The sequence below is a fragment of the Medicago sativa genome, chromosome 7 (assembly GCF_051527215.1).
Source record: "Medicago sativa cultivar Bolivia chromosome 7, Bolivia_mono, whole genome shotgun sequence".
NCBI lineage: Eukaryota > Viridiplantae > Streptophyta > Magnoliopsida > Fabales > Fabaceae > Medicago > Medicago sativa.
In genome coordinates, this window is record NC_140755.1 from 5,410,992 (window position 1) to 5,426,695 (window position 15,704).

At 35.3% G+C, this 15,704-nt stretch overlaps 1 non-coding gene across 1 annotated transcript; it reads left to right on the top strand.

The window, feature by feature from the left end:
- The first annotated feature begins 13,050 nt into the window (after window positions 1-13,050).
- Window positions 13,051-13,157, top strand: LOC146903744 (small nucleolar RNA R71). Its single transcript, XR_015020758.1, has one exon. It is a non-coding gene; the product is annotated as a small nucleolar RNA R71 (small nucleolar RNA).
- Window positions 13,158-15,704: the final 2,547 nt, after the last annotated feature.

Consider the following 15,704-nt stretch of genomic DNA (forward strand, 5'->3'; position numbering starts at 1 on the left):
CAACACAACTTATACGCTCACAAGAATAATTTAGATCCTTCTTTTTTTTAATTATTGCTTTAATATTGTTTATTTGGAAGTGACAAATACCAATTAAAATTTACACGGGACTCGACTGCGAGGTATTGAGGGGTTGAGTCTAGCTTAAGTTGTTGATATTGTTAGTTGAGTTAAACGCATTAATATTGTTAGTTGAGTTAAGCGTATATAATATTGTTAGTTGAGTTAAGCGTATAAATACCAAATCTTTAGTCGTCCAATTTTAAGTGGGGTGTCCGGGGTTCGAACCTCGGCCCCTACATTTAACAATGTATGTCTCTGCCAACTGAGCTATGCTCACGGAGATTATATACTTGATTTTTTAACTGTCTAATCTCAAATCAACGATCAAAATCATCAAATGTGTGAATGCCTATCCGGAAAAATTCCATCCATGGACAAGACAAGAAGTAATACCAAAAAATGATTTCTGATTTAATAATAATCACGATAATTAATTATAACTAAATTATATGTTTTCATTGGTTATACTTTTCATTATTTTATTGGTTATGCTTTTCATTATTTTATATCAGCCACTAATGTATTTTAATTTTCTACTTGCTCCTTTTGAAAAAGATTGATTTATTTGGGTAATAATAATAACAACGATGTGAGTGTATTTATTCGTGGAAGGTGTCTAGATTTCATTTCTAAGTTCAAAGTTTGTCACTGTTTGACAGAAATGTGCAATCTAATTTTATAATCTTTGGTGGCTGGCAGAATGGAATATTGTTTGTGTGTGCATATCATATTTTCATTTTGATTTTTATAATATGGTTTTGTCAAAGTTATGCGACGCGTTCAAAGTTGGTAAACTTTGTTGTTATGAGACCAATAAAATGAGGTGAAAGATTACAATATTTTATTTTCACCGCCAATACTTGAAAAAGATTTGGGCAACCACTTTTTAGGTCTTAGATTGTTAATTTTTTTTAATCCTTTTAATAAAATCCAAAAAGTGATAAAATATTAAAGTTTAAGATATTTGGGCAACATAACAACTTTAATTAAAAAAAATCCAAAAATTCAATAAAATAAGTGAAGTGATAAAAAATCACTAACACTTATTATATGTAATTAGGTCTTAGATTCCAACATTATAGGTCTTAGATTCCAACATATATAAATGTGTAGACCTATGAAGCACAGACACGACACGGACACGACACGGACACTGATACGCCGATACAGCTAATTTTTTTAGAAAATCACATAATTCAATTTAATTATATGTGTCGGTGTCGGATACGACACGGGGACACGTCTTATCCAAGGAGTGTCCGTGTTTCATAGGTGTACTCCCTCTTGTCTTGAATATATAAATGTGTACTCTCTCTCTCTCTCTCTCTCTGAATATAAACAACAACAAAAAAATTAAGGGTCATGTTAACTTATGCCCTAAGGGCACATGTTAAGGAACCTAAAATGAGTAATTATATTTGGTATTTTGGTCGAATCTATTTATTTATTTCTTATTAATATGATGAGACTGCTTGAGATTAAATATGACATTTTATTTAACTGAATTTTTAAACGTAACAAGATTTCATTTATAGCATATTTAATATAAGTGTGTGTGTGTATATATATATATATATATATTCAGTCAAAAAAGTATATATGGATAGATGTCATTTTCTTATATATGAAATTTTATTTTAAAAACACATTAATTTTGGTAGTTGCTACAATAATAATAGCACAGTATTTTTTTTTTGGTGAAGGTCATAAGAAAAAAAAAAAACAAAGCTAACTAGAAATCGAAAGCATCAAAGTTGAGCAACGAGAGCAGCCCATCAGGAGGTGTCACCCAAGTTGTTACTCCAAGAGTAGAGTTCCTTCCCAACCTAGCCAAAAAATCTGCACATACATTGCCTTCACGGAGCACATGTTTGAACACCAAACCTGGGAGATGATCCAACAAATTTGTGATTTTAGCTAGTAAAGAAGCATAAGCATGGAACGAGTGAGATTGTCTGTCCATAAGTAGGTTTATGATCTCAGTGGAGTCTGTCTCACACTCAACATGCAACACCGAATTGTTTATCAAAAGGACCAAACCGTTATAGATTCCAAACAACTCAGCAATAAGCGCATCACCGCAACCATCATTAGATGAGAATCCAGCCACCCAATTTCATGCAGCGTCTCGAATCAATCCTCCTGAACCGATGACACCACTTTGGTCACAACTTCCGTCCACATTGAGTTTAAATTTACCCAATGGGGGAGCTTTCCATTTGATCTTGATTCTATTATTAACTGCACATGAATCAGTTGTAGACAACAAAGCCATATCCTCAACCATGAGGTTAATTTGTCGGATCATATCACTGGCTTTCCAAGTTTTATCACCCAAAACAATGTTGTTCCTCCAACGCCATATCCACCATATAGCAGCAGTAAACTTTAAACTTGCTGGTCCAGTAGCCATGTGTTTTAGCCAAGTATTAGGAGTTTGATAACTTAAGAACCCATGAGATTCAAGTAACTGCAAGTTTGCCCAAACATAACGAGAGTCTGGACAGTCCCTCAAACAATGCATAACATCTTCTTCTCTTTCTGAACATCTTTGACAAGTGGCTGCATTAGCCATGTTGCAATGGTGCCGTAACCAATTGGTTGGGATGGCTTTATGCATACAAGACCAGATGAAATGTTGAATTTTTCTAGGAATTTTTAGCTTCCATATCCAATCCCAATTATCATTTGTATCCCAACTCCTATGTTGTTCCAAAAGCCAATCATAAGCCGACGAACAAGAATAAATTCCCTGTTTGGAAACTCCCCAAATCCATTTGTCAGGAACCAAACTATTGAAGAATGGAGGCGGTGTGTGCTGGTCTACCAACGTTTGGACATTATTTGGGACAATAGTCATCATCTTGTTCCAATCCCATGAACCACAGCTACTAGCATCCTTAATACATAGAACGGTATCTGAAATGTTGACGAAATCAACCAAGTGACATAGAGCCCCCAATCCCGTCCAATCATGATACCAGAATGAGGAGGAACCGTCACCAATACGGAATTGGAAACCATTTTTCAAAGCTTCCAATGCCTTTAAAATACTCTTCCAAACTATGGAAATGTTTCTTCCCGCTTCAGTGTTCCAAATTGAACCTTGTTTAATATATTTGTGTGAAAGCACCTTAACCCAAAGTTTATGTTTGTCATGGAGAATGCTCCAAATAAGTTTTCCAAGAAGTGCAATATTTGATAAACGAGCTTCACGGATAGCCAGTCCGCCATACTTCTTGGGTGATGTTATTATTGCCCATTTGACCAAGTTCCACTTTCTCTCTACTCCATTACCACCCCAAATGAAGCTCTTTGTGATCCTATCAATTTGGTCACATAAATTTTGAGGCAAATAGTGGATTTGCATGTTGTAAACTGGCATTGCTGTTGTGACAGACTTAGCTAGGCAAACTCTACCAGCCTTATTGAGTAGATTGCCTTTACAGTATTTACAAAGTTGCTACATACAATTTACTAATGATGATAGAACCGTTCAAAAAAAAACATAGTAATGATGGAAATTAATAATATAAATTTTATAGAATCATTATCGATATTTTCTTTACGTAATCCATTATCAATAGTTTGATAGTGTCAAAAATGATTTTGATATATAGAATTATTATCGGTCGTTTTCATCGTACCTGGACTGAGCACACATTGTTTAATGATGCACCATAACTATAGTTGGATTGGATTCCACGATTTGCAGTAAAATTTCATTATAGACTAGAAGAAAAAATAAGGATTATTAATCCTTACCGAAAACTCAATTATTAAAACGATTAAAAAAATTAACAATCCCCTACTTAAATTGTATAAACATTTTGAATTCAATAAGGTAAAAGTCATTCTCAATTGCCACACATACTTGAGCAAAAATTAGATTGCCAAAAATAAACACAACCTGAACATTTCTTTTTGTGGCAACATCATACCTATACTTTTTTTCAGTGAACACGTGAGATATACTTAACCACTATTATTTGAGTATATAATAAAATGTTTATGAATAGCAAATACTTGGATTTGTTTTTACAGAAAAAATATATCAACTTATTTAACTAATACATATTTATATCAAGTTATCCTTAATTTACTGGTTTCTAACCAAGTTTTAGATGATTTAAGTTTGTTTTGAAAGAGGGATGATTTAACTTGTTAGTTAATATATGTGTGTATTTGTAATATAAAGAAGAAATTGGTGTTTCTATAAACACAACTGTTTCTTTATTTATTCACAATATCAACGTGTTTCAATGATTTTTTTTAAGGAGATTTAGGTTAAAGTTAAATGCATTGAATATTTGATGAAACCACTTAAATTGAAATTCTAGAAGTTTAGATTGAAATTACGGCAAATTGAAATTGAAATTCTTCTAGAAGCTCGAGTTAAAAGAATTATATTAATTTGCAATATCTATGTGTTTCGATGAATTTGTTTTTTATGAATATTTAGGTTAAAGTTAAATGCATTTGAAATTGAAATTTTGATTAATCGTCTTAAATTGAAATTCTAGAAGTTTAAATTGAAATTACGGCAAATTGAAATTGAAATTCATCTAGAAGCTCAAGTTAAAAGAATTGTATTTATATGCAATATTTATGTGTTTCAGTGAATTTCTTTTTTATGGATATTTAGGTTAAAGTGAAATGCATTTGAAATTGAAATTTTGATGAATCGACTTAAATTGAAATTCTAGAAGTTTAAATTGAAATTACTGCAAATTGAAATTGAAATTGAAATTCTTGCTCAAGTTAAAAGAATTATATTTATTTGCAATATCTATATGTTTCGATGAGTTTATTTTTTATGGATATTTAGGTTAAAGTTAAATGCATTTGAAATTGAAATTTTAATGAATCGACTTAAACTGAAATTCTAGAAGTTTATTCTAGAAGCTCAAGTTAAAAGAATTATATTTATTTGCAATATTTATGTGTTTCGATGAATTTGTTTTTTAATGGATATTTAGGTTAAAGTTAAATGCATTCAAAATTGAAATTTTGATGAATCTGCTTAAATTGAAATTCTACAAGTTTAAATTGAAATTATGGCAAATTGAAATTGAAATTCTTCTAGAAAATAAAGTTAAAAGATTTATATTTATTTTCAATATCAATGTGTTTCGATGAATTTGTTTTTTATGGAAATTTGGGACAAAGTTAAATGCATTTGAAATTAAAATTTTGATAAATCGACTTAAATTGAAATTCTAGAAGTTTAAATTTGAAATTGAAATTCTTATTGAAGCTCAGGTTAAAAAAATTATATTTATTTGCAATATTTATGTGTTTCGATGAATTTGTTTTTAATGGATATTTAGGTTATAGTTAAATGCATTTGAAATTGAAATTGTGATGAATCAACTTAAATTGACATTCTAGAAGTTTAAATTGAAATTGAAATTGAAATTATTCTAGAAGCTCGAGTTAAAAGAATTATGTTTATTTGCAATATCTATGTGCTTCTATGAATTTGTTTTTTTATGAATATTTAGGTTAAAGTTAAATGCATTTGAAATTGAAATTTTGATGAATCGACTTAAATTGAAATTCTAGAAGTTTAAGTTGAAATTATGGCAAATTGAAATTGAAATTCTTCTAGATGCTCAAGTTAAAAGAATTATATATATTTGCAATATCAATGTGTTTCAATGAATTTGTATTTTATGGATATTTAGGTTAATGTTAAATGCCTTTGAAATTGAAATTTTGATGAATCAACTTAAATTGTAATTCTGGAAGTTTAAATTGAAATTACGCAAATTGAAATTAAAATTCTTCAACAAAATATATTTGTCGTTCGTATTTGTAGTTGATGGTGTTTTTAAGATTGAAATGCATGATTTTACGGGTAATATTTGTGGTTCGTATTCTGTGTACACTTCAGATTTACAACTCATTTCCTTTTCAATGGGTTAAGTTTGGTGCTGGTTCAGAATAACCCAGAATTACTGAAGTCATTTTGAATGCTGGAATGTCTCAATTTCAGATGCAATATTATCGTCCTTTGATAAAGTCAAATCGGCAGGTCTATGGTATTTTAATATAAAAAAAAAGACGTTTGCACTGAAGAAAAGAAAAAAAGAACTATTGAAACTTGCTATTGAGCTTTGTAAATGTTGCAGTCACCCGTATCTAGGCATGGCAACAATTCCCATGTACATGGGTACCCGCCCAAACCAACCCTGATTTGACGGGTTTTCCCCGATTTGACTGGGTTTGGGTTTTCTCCGATTTCATAAAACGGGTACGGGACGGGTAACGGGGATATATGTACCCATCACAAACCCATGCCCAAACCCTACCCGAATGTAGAAAGGTCATGTTTTTGTTTTTATTGAGTTGGTTGATAATGATACGTCATGTTATTTGGTTTGATAACTATCATGATATAAGAACTTTCATTGATGGTTAAAGGAGCAACCAAATTATTCGGTAAGGAAATGTTAAAAAAAACTCTTTTATTAAAAAAAATTGATTTACTGCAGGGATGAGGATGGGGCAGGAATACCCGAACCCATTGGGGATGGGGATGAGATTCAATTTCTCATCCTCGTTGGGTATAGTTAGGGTAACAGGTATGTATATGGGAGTAGGGGATGGGGATGGGGAAGGGAAAACCCGTCCCCACCCCGCCCCATTGCCATGCCTACCCGTATCTGATTATAGGGGCTAATGGTGGTCATCTGTTCAAATCTAGCAACCATGTCATATCAAATTCAGGTAGTGTTTTTACTTTAGTAAATTCATAGTATCCAATTTGATGATGCTTAATACGAAGTTTTCTCTTTTTGAAGAAAAAAAATTGAGAGAAAAAAGGGGCATGTTTGTAAAACCCTACTCAAGTTTCAGAAATAAAAGGAAAAAAGTTGTTGTATTTTCACAGATTAGTTATTATTGATAGGGCCAAACCGCAAGTTCACGACCTATCGAAGTAATAGTAGTAAGAAAGAGTATCGTTCCGCTAGGGAGTTGTTCAATTCAATTAACCTTTAGTGAATGATTAGATGAGGAGAAAAGTAGTAAAAAGGGGTTTTGATTGCTGAAAATAAAAACAATATTAATAAAAAGCCTCGGGATCATTGGTTCATCATAATGACAAATCCTTCACTAGACAAGACCTAAACATCTAATTTCATGGTTTACACACTAATTTCTAAAGACCGGTTTCCCTTAGCCCCTCACCTTTCCGATGAAAGTCCGGTGAGAGTTTACTTCTAGCAACCAAGCCTATTTCGCTGACATGATTACTAGAAGATGCATAGAGGATTGAAACTACTCTTTGTCTCAATAATTGCAAAGACTATTTCACTGTTTTGCAATTATTGTCTAGATTCACTTGTTCCAACATCAAGACTCCGCTCTCGCTTTATGAATTGATGTTTGGGATGATGGATTAACGATTATCAAACCCTCCGCTTTCGCTTCCACAGTTTGATAATTGTTAATCCACGTTAAGACGGTGAATCTAGATTAGAAATTAGGGTTACATAGAAATTAGGGTTTAGGCTTGTTTTGTTTAGGATTGAGTCATTAGACTCCCCAACAATCCCAAGACGAAGAAGTCTACTCACTCATGTTCATCGTAGACATGGGGGAAGAAGAGAGAAAAACAGTAAAATAAATTGCAAAGAAAGTAAAAGGGAAATAAAGACTTTTTATTTAAATAATACTTGAAATAAACAAAGTAAAGGATGAATGTTTATGGTGGAGAGCTACTCTATTTATAGCTTTACAATCGACTTAGAAACTAAGCAACTAAAAGGGTAAAACAGTAAAGCTGCAACAGGGTAACTTGGGCCCGAAGAAAAAGCAGCAAAAGAGGCTCCTGGAGGTGGCACGGCCGTGCCACATGTTGGCACTGGCCGTGCCAAGCTTCTGACTTGGTGGGAACATATTTTTGTTCCGTATCTTCGTATTTTCGCACTGTATTTGCTCCAGTCCTCTTTCTTTTGCTCCAAGACACCTTCCACCATATATTCGTTCCTAAAATAAAATAAAAAGCAATTTAAAGTAAAATATTCTAAAAGGAAATAAAATGCAATAAAATCAAATCAAATCTTATTTAAAACTAAACTAAATAAAGCATTAAAATATACTAATCTATGACTCATCAAACTCCCCCACACTTGAATCTTTGCTTGTCCTCAAGCAAAAGGCAATAGACATAGCAGCTACAAAAGATTTATTCATGGCAATATTAAGAACACATGTCTCAAAAGAAAGGCTTTGCTTCAAGTACACTAATTACAATTTCAAATGCTTCTCATGAACCTATTCTACCCAACATCAAGTCTCAAGTGAGTGTGTGTGTGCAGTCCAACCCTTTTATTGCTCCTGTATAAGACAGATATTATGAGGAATAGGTTCTATCCTTAGTGCTAAAGTAACCGAAAAAAGTCCTTTCTTCATTTCATATAAGAGTGATGGGAATTTAAGTTAAAATTAGATTAGATTAACAATTAAGCACAAGGGGCTGCAGATGCTTAGGGGCTATCTATCCTCGTAAGAAGTCTTCTCGGATGTAATTGTCCTTTCCCCCTAGATTCAAAATCACCCTAAGCAGTGCTGCAAAATTTTATTTTATTTCATCTCCGCGTAGGAAGTCATTTTGGATGTAATTGTCCTTTCCCCCTAGCATTGATGAATTTGTTTTAATTTAAGTTCAAATTAGGGAGTCACCACCACAATTAGGAAGTTAGGGATTGTCCTTTCCCCCACATGTTGGTGCCATTCTCCCGCCCCATTATAACTTTAATAATTTAAGAATATAACAATTAAGAACATTGATTAATTTCCCACACAAACTTATACTACTTTTACTCTTAAGACTTTAAAGGGTCTAAGTTAACACTAAAGATAGAACGTGTTCCTTAAAATACATATTCATACATTTGCTCAAGGATTGCAACCGGGTGCTTTTCTCATTGGAAAATTTTACAATAAAACAAGACATGGGTATAGCAAGAACACAAGAAACGTAAGGAACTACTTTTATGTACAAGAAGCAACTTAAAGAAGAGACAAAACAAAAAAATTTATGCCATATTTTACATTAAAAACAAGCTACTAGTCATGCCTTTCACTATAGAAACAAAACAAAAGAATAAAGTTCAAGGGAGTTTGGACACTACGACTCTAGACACTTTATTAGCCCCCCCCCCCCCCCCCCCCACACACACACACACTTAGGGGAAGCATTGTCCTCAATGATTCAAAAAGAAAAAGAAGAAGAAGAAGAAGAAGAAGAAGAAGAAGAAGAAGAAGAAGAAGAAGAAGAAGAAGAAGAAGAAAGAAGGAGTAGAAGAAGAGTAGGAGAGAGAGAGGAGAGAAGGAATAAAGGAAGAGGAAAGCTCACAATTTATTGAGGTCCATATGGAGGACCTTGAAGTTGGAGGTGTTGCATCATCCGTCGGAGCATCTCATTGTTTTCATTATTCACACGGTTTCCTCTTTGGACATCGTTTCGAAGCCCGGATAACTCAACACCTTGCCTTTGTTGCTCAGTGCTCATCCTCTCAATCTCATTGTGAATCCATACCCATCTTTGATTTTCATTAAGCTCACCGGCTTCATGGCCATGGTGCCCCTCGTGGTGCAAGTTAGCACCGTCTCCTTCATCATGATGCAAGTTTGCACCTTCTCCCTCATCATCATCTTGCTCACCAAGAACCTGCACATCATTAACATACAACCAATTTTCTTCCACCTCGGTGGTAGTCCGAGATGGGTTAGGCAATAAAAACATGATTGGTACATTTAGCTTAAGTTGGTAATGAAGGGGTGGACGATGTTTGATGAAATTCATAGCAATAAGGGTTTCTATGTTAAGCCTATTGTTTCCCTCAATTGGTTTGATTCCCTCATCTTCACCCACTCCAAAACACCTAGCTATATATGTAATGATGCCACCCACCACTATGTCTCCTCTACCGGCCGGTCTAGTACCGACAAAGTCTAGGTGATCAATCAAATAAAAACAAGTATTGACGGGGTGGTTGTAGAGCATTGCCCATAACATGAACAACTCATCGGTTCTAGTGTTTCCTAGCTCGGTTCTACCCCAAATAGTGCAAGCCATTACCCTCTGAAGGTACCTAAGTACGAGGTTGTGGATATTGCTAGCTTTGTTCGCCCTAGGGACGTATTTGTTAAGACCGGTGATTTGTTTCCAAAAGGCAGTTGGGTCATAGTTAACCGGTTTTAGACTAGGATCCCAATGATCATGAATATATCCTTCATTTGCAAAACCTAAGGCCTCACAAAAGTGCTGAAGTGACATGTCATAATCAATATTCATCAACCGGAAAACAACTCTATGGTTAGGATTATCATAATCCAACTTATCTTTGGTAAAATCTATTGAGCTCAAGAATTCATAAGTGAAATTTTCATAACCCCGCACAGGTTTCAGCAAATCAGTCCAACCTAACTTTCCTATCAGCCTAAAAACATCATCAAAAAGCTCTAGCATACCCAAAGTATTGGGATCAGGATAACGAGAAGGATGCAAGTGTTTAGAGATGAGATTTTTATACATGTCCCGTTGCTTGTTGTTTTTGAACTGGATTGCATGATTCTTCACTTGTGCTTGCTTCTTTGGGGGAGGTCCTCCTTGAGAGCTTGCTGGTTCCTTACCACTTCTTCTTGAAGCCATTGACCCTTGTTGTAATTGGTTTTGAAGGTTTAGGGTTTGGGAAGATTTTTGGTGGAAAGGATTGGTTTAGGGTTGGGGTTGATGTTTAAGGAAGGTTTGTTGGTTTGGATGTGGAGATTGGTTAAGGTTTTTGTGGTGTTTGGGTTAGGTTTTGAAAGATTAGGGTTTTGGTGAATTATTGGTTTGGGTGGATGAAAGTTGTTTTTGAGTGGTGGTTTGTGTTTAGGATGAAGTTTGTGATTGATTGGTGAAAGAATTGAGTGAATTGGTGAAGTTTTGAGGGAGATATGAAGGTTTGAAGATGGGTGGTTATGGGGGTTTAGAGATAAGTTTGAAAGATGAAAGAGGGTTGTGGTTTGTGAATGAGGAAGAAGGAAAGAAATTTTTGTGTTATAGGCTACAAGATGTCAGGCACGGCCGTGCCACCTATTGGCACGGGCTGTGCCAATGTACTGACTTCATGCTTCAAAATTTGCTTTGAAAACCTGGCACGGCCGTGCCAGCCTTAGCACGGGCCGTGCCAACCTTCTGGTCCTGGGGCTTCAATTTTTTTTCATTCTTTTCGAATCAAACTTGGACAATTACCTACAAAACAACTTAAAACAAAGAAAAACAAACAAAACAAAAGCAATTAAATGCGTGGGTTGCCTCCCACGAAGCGCTCTTTTAATGTCATTAGCTTGACGGTTAGAAAGAGTCCTTAGAATGGATCAAAGATATCATATTGTGTAGATGACGCTATAAAACGTTCTTTCACAACATGATCGTTAAGCATGCAACAAGAGTAAAGAGCAGGACCTTTCATAACGTTTTCCAACTCAAATCCTACCATCTTATCACTCACTTGAAATACTATCCTACCGTTCTTGACATCTATAAGAGCTCCCGCAGTGGCTAGGAAAGGTCTACCTAGGATTATGGGGACGTCTTCGTCCTCCACAATGTCAACGACTACAAAATCAGTTGGGATGTATATCCCTTCTATCTTAACCGGTATATCCTCGACAAATCCTACAAGTTTCATGGTAGAACGATCAGCTAGCTTCAATTCTATTTCGATAGGTTTCAACTCTCCTATCCCTATCCTTTTGAGAAGAGATAAAGGCAGCAAACTAACACTAGCTCCTAAGTCACATAAGGCTTTGTTTATGGTTTCATTCCCAATTTCACATGGTATGGCAAAGCTACCTGGATCTCTAAGCTTAGGGGGTGCTTCTTGGATGATTGCACTAGTTTCCTTGGCCAAGGCTATTGTCTCATTATGCTCTATAGCCCTTTTCTTTGAAAAAATTTCCTTTAAAAACTTGGCATATAGAGGCATCCTAGACAAAGCTTCAGCAAAGGGAAGTTTAATGCAAATCTTCCTAAGTGTGTTAACAAATTTTTCAAACTTACCCTCTAGTTTAAGCTTATCAGGATTTAAGGGGGATGGAGTTTTGTTTTCTTCAAGCGGTTTTGCTTCTTCTATCACAATTTTATCACCTAAAGGCTTGGCACTTTCTTTCCCAATGTTTTTAACCTTAGCAAAAGTTTCGCCTAACTTACTACCCCCAAAAGATATGACATTAACTTGGGCTTTGGGATTGGCTTCGGTTTGACCAGGAAAGACTCCCGGTGTTTGGGAAGAGGTAGCCACTTGTTGGGCTATTTGAGCGATTTGAGTTTCAAGCATTTTAGAGTGAGTAGCAATAGAATCAACTTTGGTATTGAGCTTGGAAAGAGAATCATTCAGAAATCCGGTTTGGTTTTTAAGTTCTTGAAGTTGTTTAGTTTGGTTGGCAATAGAATTTTCCAACAAAATTTCCAAATTGGATTTCTGAGTGAATCTTTGGTTGTTTGCATAACCGGGTGGTGCTACTTGTCCAAAGGGATTTTGGTTTTTATAAAATTTTTGATTTTGTCTCATCCCTTGGTTGTATTGAGCATAATTCATTTGCTCAACACCGTTAATAGCACTACCTAGTTGGCAATCAACACCAGCATGACCAGTTATACCACATATTTCACAAGAAGGAGTAGAAGCGGAATTGATAGCACTAACATTGAGTTTTTCAAGTTTTTTAGTTAATGTATCAATTTTAGAAGCAAGGTGATCATAGTTAGAGACTTCGTACATACCTACCTCCTTTTTGGAGGATGAAGAACTAGTGGTGGCTCTCTCGTCGGTCCATTTGTAATGATTTTGAGCCATGTCTTCAATCAAGGCATACGCCTCCGTGTAGTTCTTATTCATAAGTGCTCCACCTGCAGCTGCATCAACAGACATCTTAGTGGTATAAGACAAGCCATTATAAAAAGTGTGGACTATAAGCCACTTCTCTAGGCCATGGTGGGGACAAAGTTTTAGCATTTCTTTGAAACGCTCCCACGCATCATAGAGAGATTCCCCATCTTTTTGGTTGAACCGCGTGATTTGGTCTCTAAGTTTAGCGGTTTTAGATGGTGGAAAGAAACGGGCAAGGAATGCTTGCCTCATCTGATCCCATGAAGTAATGGAACCGACTTCGAGGGAATGGAACCAAGCGCTAGCTCTATCCCTTAATGAAAAGGGAAAGAGATGAAGTCTTACGGCTTCTTGGTTCTCCTTCATGGTTCCACTAATTCGTAGGAAAACAGAGATGTGAAGATTGGGATCCTCAGTGGGGGATCCCGAGAATTGGTTTTGCTGCACCAAGTTAAGTAGGGCAGGCTTAATTTCAAAATTGTCATCCTCAACCGTTGGGTACACAATAACAGCTTGTGGTTCAGCCGTAGACGGCGTTGCATACTCTTTGAGAGTGCGATTGGCCATGGCGGTGTTATTTTGTGTTGCTCTCCTTCTTCTATGTAAGAACCTTTCGGTCTCGGGTATGAATACCGTTTGATTTCTAGTTCTTCGCATAAAAGGTTGAGAACCCAAGAAGTTAACGATAACAGAAAAATAAAAAGTTAAAAATAAAAAGAAAAGAGAAATAAGAGAGAATTCTAATCACTAAGAAAAAGCTAATTAAATTAGTTAACTCCCTGGCAACGGCGCCAAAAACTTGATAGGGCCAAACCGCAAGTGCACGATCTATCGAAGTAATAGTAGTAAGAAAGAGTATCGTTCCGCTAGGGAGTTGTTCAATTCAATTAACCTTTAGTGAATGATTAGATGAGGAGAAAAGTAGTAAAAAGGGGTTTTGATTGCTGAAAATAAAAACAATATTAATAAAAAGCCTCGGGATCATTGGTTCATCATAATGACAAATCCTTCACTAGACAAGACCTAAACATCTAATTTCATGGTTTACACACTAATTTCTAAAGACCGGTTTCCCTTAGCCCCTCACCTTTCCGATGAAAGTCCGGTGAGAGTTTACTTCTAGCAACCAAGCCTATTTCGCTGACATGATTACTAGAAGATGCATAGAGGATTGAAACTACTCTTTGTCTCAATAATTGCAAAGACTATTTCACTGTTTTGCAATTATTGTCTAGATTCACTTGTTCCAACATCAAGACTCCGCTCTCGCTTTATGAATTGATGTTTGGGATGATGGATTAACGATTATCAAACCCTCCGCTTTCGCTTCCACAGTTTGATAATTGTTAATCCACGTTAAGACGGTGAATCTAGATTAGAAATTAGGGTTACATAGAAATTAGGGTTTAGGCTTGTTTTGTTTAGGATTGAGTCATTAGACTCCCCAACAATCCCAAGACGAAGAAGTCTACTCACTCATGTTCATCGTAGACATGGGGGAAGAAGAGAGAAAAACAGTAAAATAAATTGCAAAGAAAGTAAAAGGGAAATAAAGACTTTTTATTGAAATAATACTTGAAATAAACAAAGTAAAGGATGAATGTTTATGGTGGAGAGCTACTCTATTTATAGCTTTACAATCGACTTAGAAACTAAGCAACTAAAAGGGTAAAACAGTAAAGCTGCAACAGGGTAACTTGGGCCCGAAGAAAAAGCAGCAAAAGAGGCTCCTGGAGGTGGCACGGCCGTGCCACATGTTGGCACTGGCCGTGCCAAGCTTCTGACTTGGTGGGAACATATTTTTGTTCCGTATCTTCGTATTTTCGCACTGTATTTGCTCCAGTCCTCTTTCTTTTGCTCCAAGACACCTTCCACCATATATTCGTTCCTAAAATAAAATAAAAAGCAATTTAAAGTAAAATATTCTAAAAGGAAATAAAATGCAATAAAATCAAATCAAATCTTATTTAAAACTAAACTAAATAAAGCATTAAAATATACTAATCTATGACTCATCAAACTCCCCCACACTTGAATCTTTGCTTGTCCTCAAGCAAAAGGCAATAGACATAGCAGCTACAAAAGATTTATTCATGGCAATATTAAGAACACATGTCTCAAAAGAAAGGCTTTGCTTCAAGTACACTAATTACAATTTCAAATGCTTCTCATGAACCTATTCTACCCAACATCAAGTCTCAAGTGAGTGTGTGTGTGCAGTCCAACCCTTTTATTGCTCCTGTATAAGACAGATATTATGAGGAATAGGTTCTATCCTTAGTGCTAAAGTAACCGAAAAAAGTCCTTTCTTCATTTCATATAAGAGTGATGGGAATTTAAGTTAAAATTAGATTAGATTAACAATTAAGCACAAGGGGCTGCAGATGCTTAGGGGCTATCTATCCTCGTAAGAAGTCTTCTCGGATGTAATTGTCCTTTCCCCCTAGATTCAAAATCACCCTAAGCAGTGCTGCAAAATTTTATTTTATTTCATCTCCGCGTAGGAAGTCATTTTGGATGTAATTGTCCTTTCCCCCTAGCATTGATGAATTTGTTTTAATTTAAGTTCAAATTAGGGAGTCACCACCACAATTAGGAAGTTAGGGATTGTCCTTTCCCCCACATGTTGGTGCCATTCTCCCGCCCCATTATAACTTTAATAATTTAAGAATATAACAATTAAGAACATTGATTAATTTCCCACACAAACTTATACTACTTTTACTCTTAAGACTTTAAAGGGTCTAAGTT